This window comes from Tenebrio molitor, chromosome 2 (assembly GCF_963966145.1).
Source record: "Tenebrio molitor chromosome 2, icTenMoli1.1, whole genome shotgun sequence".
NCBI lineage: Eukaryota > Metazoa > Arthropoda > Insecta > Coleoptera > Tenebrionidae > Tenebrio > Tenebrio molitor.
The window spans coordinates 16,173,337-16,179,156 of NC_091047.1; the positions used below are offsets into that span (position 1 = coordinate 16,173,337).

Consider the following 5,820-nt stretch of genomic DNA (forward strand, 5'->3'; position numbering starts at 1 on the left):
TACACTGATGAAATGCTGGAAATGTGTAATGTTCCAATCAGAATTTCAGGTCAAACAAATTATTTATTTTCTCCCATTAAATTTGAAATCACAATGAATCTCAAGCAGTAATATTTACATTTCGATTGCAAGATCGATGTTCAAGTACGCAACCCGATTGGTTTGATTCACAATTAGACAACCAGCTGTCAAATGACATTTATACATGAAGGTAAATAAATTTGTCCGAATTTTCCGACTTTCCTTTGTAATTGTCCCGAATTTTTTTTTTTCGAAAATCCTAACGAACAAAGCAAAAAAAAAAAGAATTACGCATAGTCATCGTTCGAATCCTGAGTTATTGTCTTGAGTTCATACAAAAAAGCACTTTCAGTTTTTCAGAATTATTTTAATTTACTTTTTCAGACGACCACTGTGAAATATGGCACATTTCACACGGTTTTTCCTTAGTGAAAATTTAAAATTGCAAACGATTTCAACACGAACACGAACGAACAGCCTAACCGTGTACAATGAAAAATTTGAGAAATCTGATTGGCCGACAGCTGTGTGTTTTTATATTGTACACGGGCCGATGATTAACGATGTCTATCTCCGCGCAACGGCATAATCATAGGGCATAATTATTTTGTCCGCAGCTCTGTCGAATGATATTTGAAGTTTGAAGGGATGCCGAATATTAGCGGTTTTTTTTGTGGTCGTCGGAAAAATATCGTGTATACCACGTGTTGAAAATTGAAAATTCGTTTGCTTAAGCCACGCGCCTACGGCTTGTGGCTCAATTCTGCAAACTCGTGTGAAATCTTTCATTTTCAACTCTTGATATACCTACAATATACTATTTCCAGATTTTTCTCCAAATCTTCCAGATGTTTTTTCTATTTCCATCTCGGGAGCATATCGAACAAAAATAAAACAATCGTTCCCATCGTTAGTTATGATCGAGAAAAAAAATAATAAATTTGGAAAAAATAAATTTTATAACGAACAAAAACAAGTCAAAAACTGTGTTAGTAAGTATTTAAAATTATGGAATTAAATATTCGAATTGCCATCCCTCAGCTTGTTGACAATAAGCAAGTTTATGAAGAAATTCCCCCTGTTTTAGTTTTATCTAGTTTTATCCCCGCACCCAATCAAAATTAAAATTTCTATACGTTGTGTTTCTGTTAAATGAGTCATTTTCGAAAACGTTTTGTAAAACAAATAACACATACAAATGAAATTGACAGTAACATTTGACTGTTTGATTGGCCTACTTGATTTTTTTGTTCGTTATAAAATTTATTTTTTCCAACTTTATTTTTATATTGTCATTTAGACAATTAAAAGGGCTATCAGAATCAGAAAAAAAATAGGGGGTTTCCATTTAAAAAAACTATCGATGACGTCATAACTCGAAAGCAAATGACTGCTTGGAATTTTTTTTTTATACTAAAACGTATTTTTATAAACTAAAATTGACCTGTGCAAAGATTTTTTTGAAAAAAATTTTGTTTAATTTTTAAGGAATTTATTCCATACTTTTGCCGCTCACTGTATATACTCAAGTCATATCGTGAAGAAGTTCCTTAAGGGGCCTCATCTCGAAATCGTAGCCCTATACTAAACCAATGTAAACGCAAATTACTCCTAAAAACTTCAAATTTGAAGTTGAAAAGCTGTTCGACAGTTCTATCGATTCCTTTTGACATAATCAATTGCAGAGAAATCTTGATTTTTCGATTAAGGCAATAAATTGGTCGTTACGATTAAACAATTGCAATTTCAAAATTACTCCTAGCGTCCTAGCGGTCTCATTTTTAACTTGTTTGAGTTCTAAAGTAGCTCATTGTAATCATGAATGTGTAATCTAATGCAGAGAAATCTTCGTTTTTCGTGAAATTGGTTAAATTCTGACTTACGAGGCAAAATAAAAAACGAAACTCATTGTTCGGAAGTGACGAGCGTCTAGCTGCAGGGATAAACCCTCCAATAGAAACGTGGGATGGTTGGAGCGTTTAAAATTTGCCGCCAATTGACTGTGATAGGGTGCGTTTGCAGTAGTGTGGTACTAAAGTCACTAGATATATATAGTGACTTTATGTGGTACTGTGGTACAGATACAGAGTGCATGAAGATTGAAGAGTGGTGTAGGGTGCAGGGTGCAGGCTGCATGCATTTCGGTAGCTGGTGGTAGGCGTAGGCCGCTTTCCCTCTTCCATTTATGGTTGCCGCTCCATATGTATAAAAAACATCAAAATAATGTAAATATTTAAGTGAATACACACCGTTCACACTCAGGAGTTAAATTAGGTGAAAAACAACTCAATATTTTTGGATTCAATCGGTAATTAAAAAAAGATAATAATAAAATACTCATCACCGTACTTTTCACCTAAAAATGACACTGACAGCGACAAAAATTGGCAGTTCACATGAAAGCGGCAAAAATTTCATAACATGGGCATGGCCTGCTTCGACTACAATCATTTATAATAATTACTCACCCTGTAGAAACGTTGCTAAAACTTTGTTCATATCATTGAAGTTATCGCGTAAAATTTGTACTAGCGCATGCGCATTTTGTTCTAGATTTTCATTGAAGGGTTTATCCCTGCAGCTAGACGCTCGTTCGGAAGTGTGATGATGGCAACCAACAATATCAGCAGCCCGTGATTTACAGCACCCATTAGTTGAGCTGGGACTATAGGACCAAGAGGCCGGCCGACTTCATCTCTCTGCACCGAGCTAATTTCCATTTTACTACCTGATGATATTACTTGGAATACAAGTACTTTTAGCCAAATTATTTATTCTTTTCCACACCACCATAGAGGTAGAATAAAAGGCGCTTTTTTTTTAACGCGGTTTCCCCGATAGGCATACGCATAATCCACAATGCTGTACAAAATAAAAAAATTTCACGATCGGGAGTAGAAATCAACTTCTCGGATGTCAACGTCGTGACAGAAGTAGAGCATTTTCTCCCTTGGGAGTTTTCATTTTTTTGACAGTTGTGACAAAAATCTAATTGTGTTGTCAAGGCAACTACTAATTCCATTAAATTAATCGAAAGATGACAACTCATTTGTCATCATTTTTTTATTCTTAAAATTTGAGATTTTTGTGCTGTTTCTACTCCCTACCGTGAAAAAAATAGTATATATACTCTGGAGAGAATGCTCATTTTTCCCTCGGTGCTTTGTAGCCCTCGGGCTTCGCCCTCTGGCTACAAACTGCACCTTAGGAAAAATCATGCATTTCTCTCCCTCAATATACAGGGTTATTCTAAATGATTGTGGTCGAAGTAGGCGTGAAAACTCAATGTAAAATTTATGGTTGCCGCTCCACATAAAAAAAACATCAAAATGATGTGAATAAGTGAGTACACACGGGAGTTAAATTGGGTGCAAAACAACTCAATATTTCTGGATTCAATTGTTAATTGAACAAAAATAAATAAAAATCTCGTCACCGCACTTTTCAGCTGAAAAATGACAGTGACAGCGACAAAACTGACAGTTCACATGAAAGCGGCAAAAATGTAATAACATGGGCATGGCCTACTTCGACTACAATCATTTAGAATAACCCTGTATAATATACAGCGTGATCAACAAGGACTGAAGCTGTTGGCAGCAAATGACAGCAAAATATTCCCAAAGTATGAAAAATTTTTGTACGTCAGTGTTGGCACCCGCTGCAAGTTGTGAATATCAAAAAAATTAGGTTATGTTACGGGTTGGTAGTTTTAAAACACGATACATATAAAACGACCAAAAACAGTATAAAAAGTAATTAGCCATACTTAATTAAATGGCCCACTGTTTCGATATTCAGAAAAGCGACAGGCCGTGCCCGCATGCCCCTCCTGAGAAACAGAAACATGTTTTATGCGTTATTATTTTCGAGCTGAAAGTTTGCGGGATGCAAGGATTGGATCTGGGAAAATTTGTAAGGGTGGAACTTTAATTTCTTCTTTAAAATGGTTAGGCAACTTCCATATGACAAGCCTGTAAAGTAAGGAAAAGGAATCACGGGATTTTTAATGGTAAGAATTATTAGGCCCTGCATTAAACGTGCCCAACAAAGAACATTGGATGCGTGTGTTTCAAATAAGAATCACACCTTTTGGAGTGAAAGTTTTCGCATTGAGTTTCGAGGGCTTTGTTCCATTCTACCTCGAACGTTCTCGACTACATCTTCTGTGAGTGTAAATGTTCTAAAGCTGGTGCGTTATCTCTTGACACGCGAGTTAAAGTTGCGCAGAAGACTAAATTCAGACGACTAGTCACGAACGGCTCCCACCCGTTCTAAAAAATCGCCGTACTACGATATTGTTGAATTGCTGCTGAACCGATCTTTGCCGATAGATCTCCTTCTCCCTGCTAAACTCCTCCCACCGCGCACCTCGCGTGTCAAGAGATAATGCACTAGCTATACCTGTAGGTCTTGCCTTTTTCACATCACCTGTTTGCAGGTAACGTTGCACCAATCTCGTGCAATGCTGCCTAAACGCAATTAGGCTAGGGCCACACTACAGACTTTTCATCGGCCGAGAGTTTAGTTGGTTGCTTAATAAGTATGAGGACTTATGTGAGTGCGCACACTAAAGCGATTGTAGTCGGCCGACAAATTGATCGAAAACAGTTTAGTTTACCTGGTGGGCGCGGAAGCTACCCAATAGGACTAAATTATCGGCCGATTATTTAGTCTGTAGTGTGGCCCTAGCCTTAAGGTAACAACTGGTTCGGGGAGCATTTGTTGAAATTGGTGAAATGCATCGTCCGTGCTCCGTGGAATACTGCCAACCGTTAGCAGGATCAAAATTTCCGGTCCGAAAGTACGCCATACCAATAAAAATGTCTTGCTCTAGTGTAAAAACCATTTTAATTAATAAATTGATACAAAAATGACACTTGATTTTGAAGTTTGAATTTGCCCGTCAAAATTGACAACTGAAAATGTAATGCTATAATTGATTTCATATAAATGTTCATCAAGTGAGCTGTGCATTAGTAAAAGCACCTTTAATTTAGTTACATTACAAAAGTCACATTTATGAAGGTCATGTCCAATAAATCTTTACTTGGTAAAAATACAAAGACAAAAACAAATAAAAATTACTTTAATTTAATCAGTAAAAAGACGTAACATTGCTTTTGAAATCAGCAATGTTAAAATGGACAAAAACTAAAAAATTAGTCAAATCGGGTTCGCGCAGAGCAAGCAACTTTGAAAGTTAAAGTCACTAGCTTTAGCTTTACTACCAACAGAAAATCAGATTTTCATGGCTTGCTTAGATGCACATTTATATGAAATTGAGTATATATAGTCTATTTTTTAATCAAAGAACCACAACACCGCAATTTACACCCAAAATAGAGCTGACAACATTGTACACTTTTGAGCTAGGGTGAAAAATCTCGTCATATAAAAATTGAGGTTATTAGAGATATTAGTAGAGCAGCAATTTAATAAATTAATAACAACTAACAACAACTAATTTGAGAGTTTTATAAATGTCTTACTTTGCGAGACATTTTTAATAACACGCACAAATTTTAGCTGCGAGTTTGCGTACTTTCAAGGACATTAAAAATGACAGGCGTTGGCAGAAATAGCCAATAGACATCATTAAATTCCCTAAATTTAGTAAAATTTTATATTTGCAAACCTAAATCAACAGGTCGTGGTTCTTTGATTAAAAAACAGACTTTAGTTCATTTCAGAAATATATGCAGTGACGTCACGTTTGAATCAAGAAGTCGACATGCCGTTCGTCCGTATTTGACATTTGACAGCAAGACATAATGAGTTGTTTATGTTACCGCCATT

At 36.0% G+C, this 5,820-nt stretch overlaps 1 long non-coding RNA gene across 2 annotated transcripts; it reads left to right on the plus strand.

The window, feature by feature from the left end:
• Positions 1-2,121: 2,121 nt before the first annotated feature.
• LOC138124148 (uncharacterized) lies at positions 2,122-4,898 on the plus strand. 2 transcript variants are annotated; one of them, XR_011157028.1, is made up of 3 exons: positions 2,122-2,246; positions 2,575-4,189; positions 4,463-4,898. It is a non-coding gene; the product is annotated as an uncharacterized lncRNA (long non-coding RNA). The 2 variants fall into 2 exon arrangements; XR_011157027.1 differs by having other exon boundaries at positions 2,575-4,898.
• The last annotated feature ends 922 nt before the right edge of the window (positions 4,899-5,820 follow it).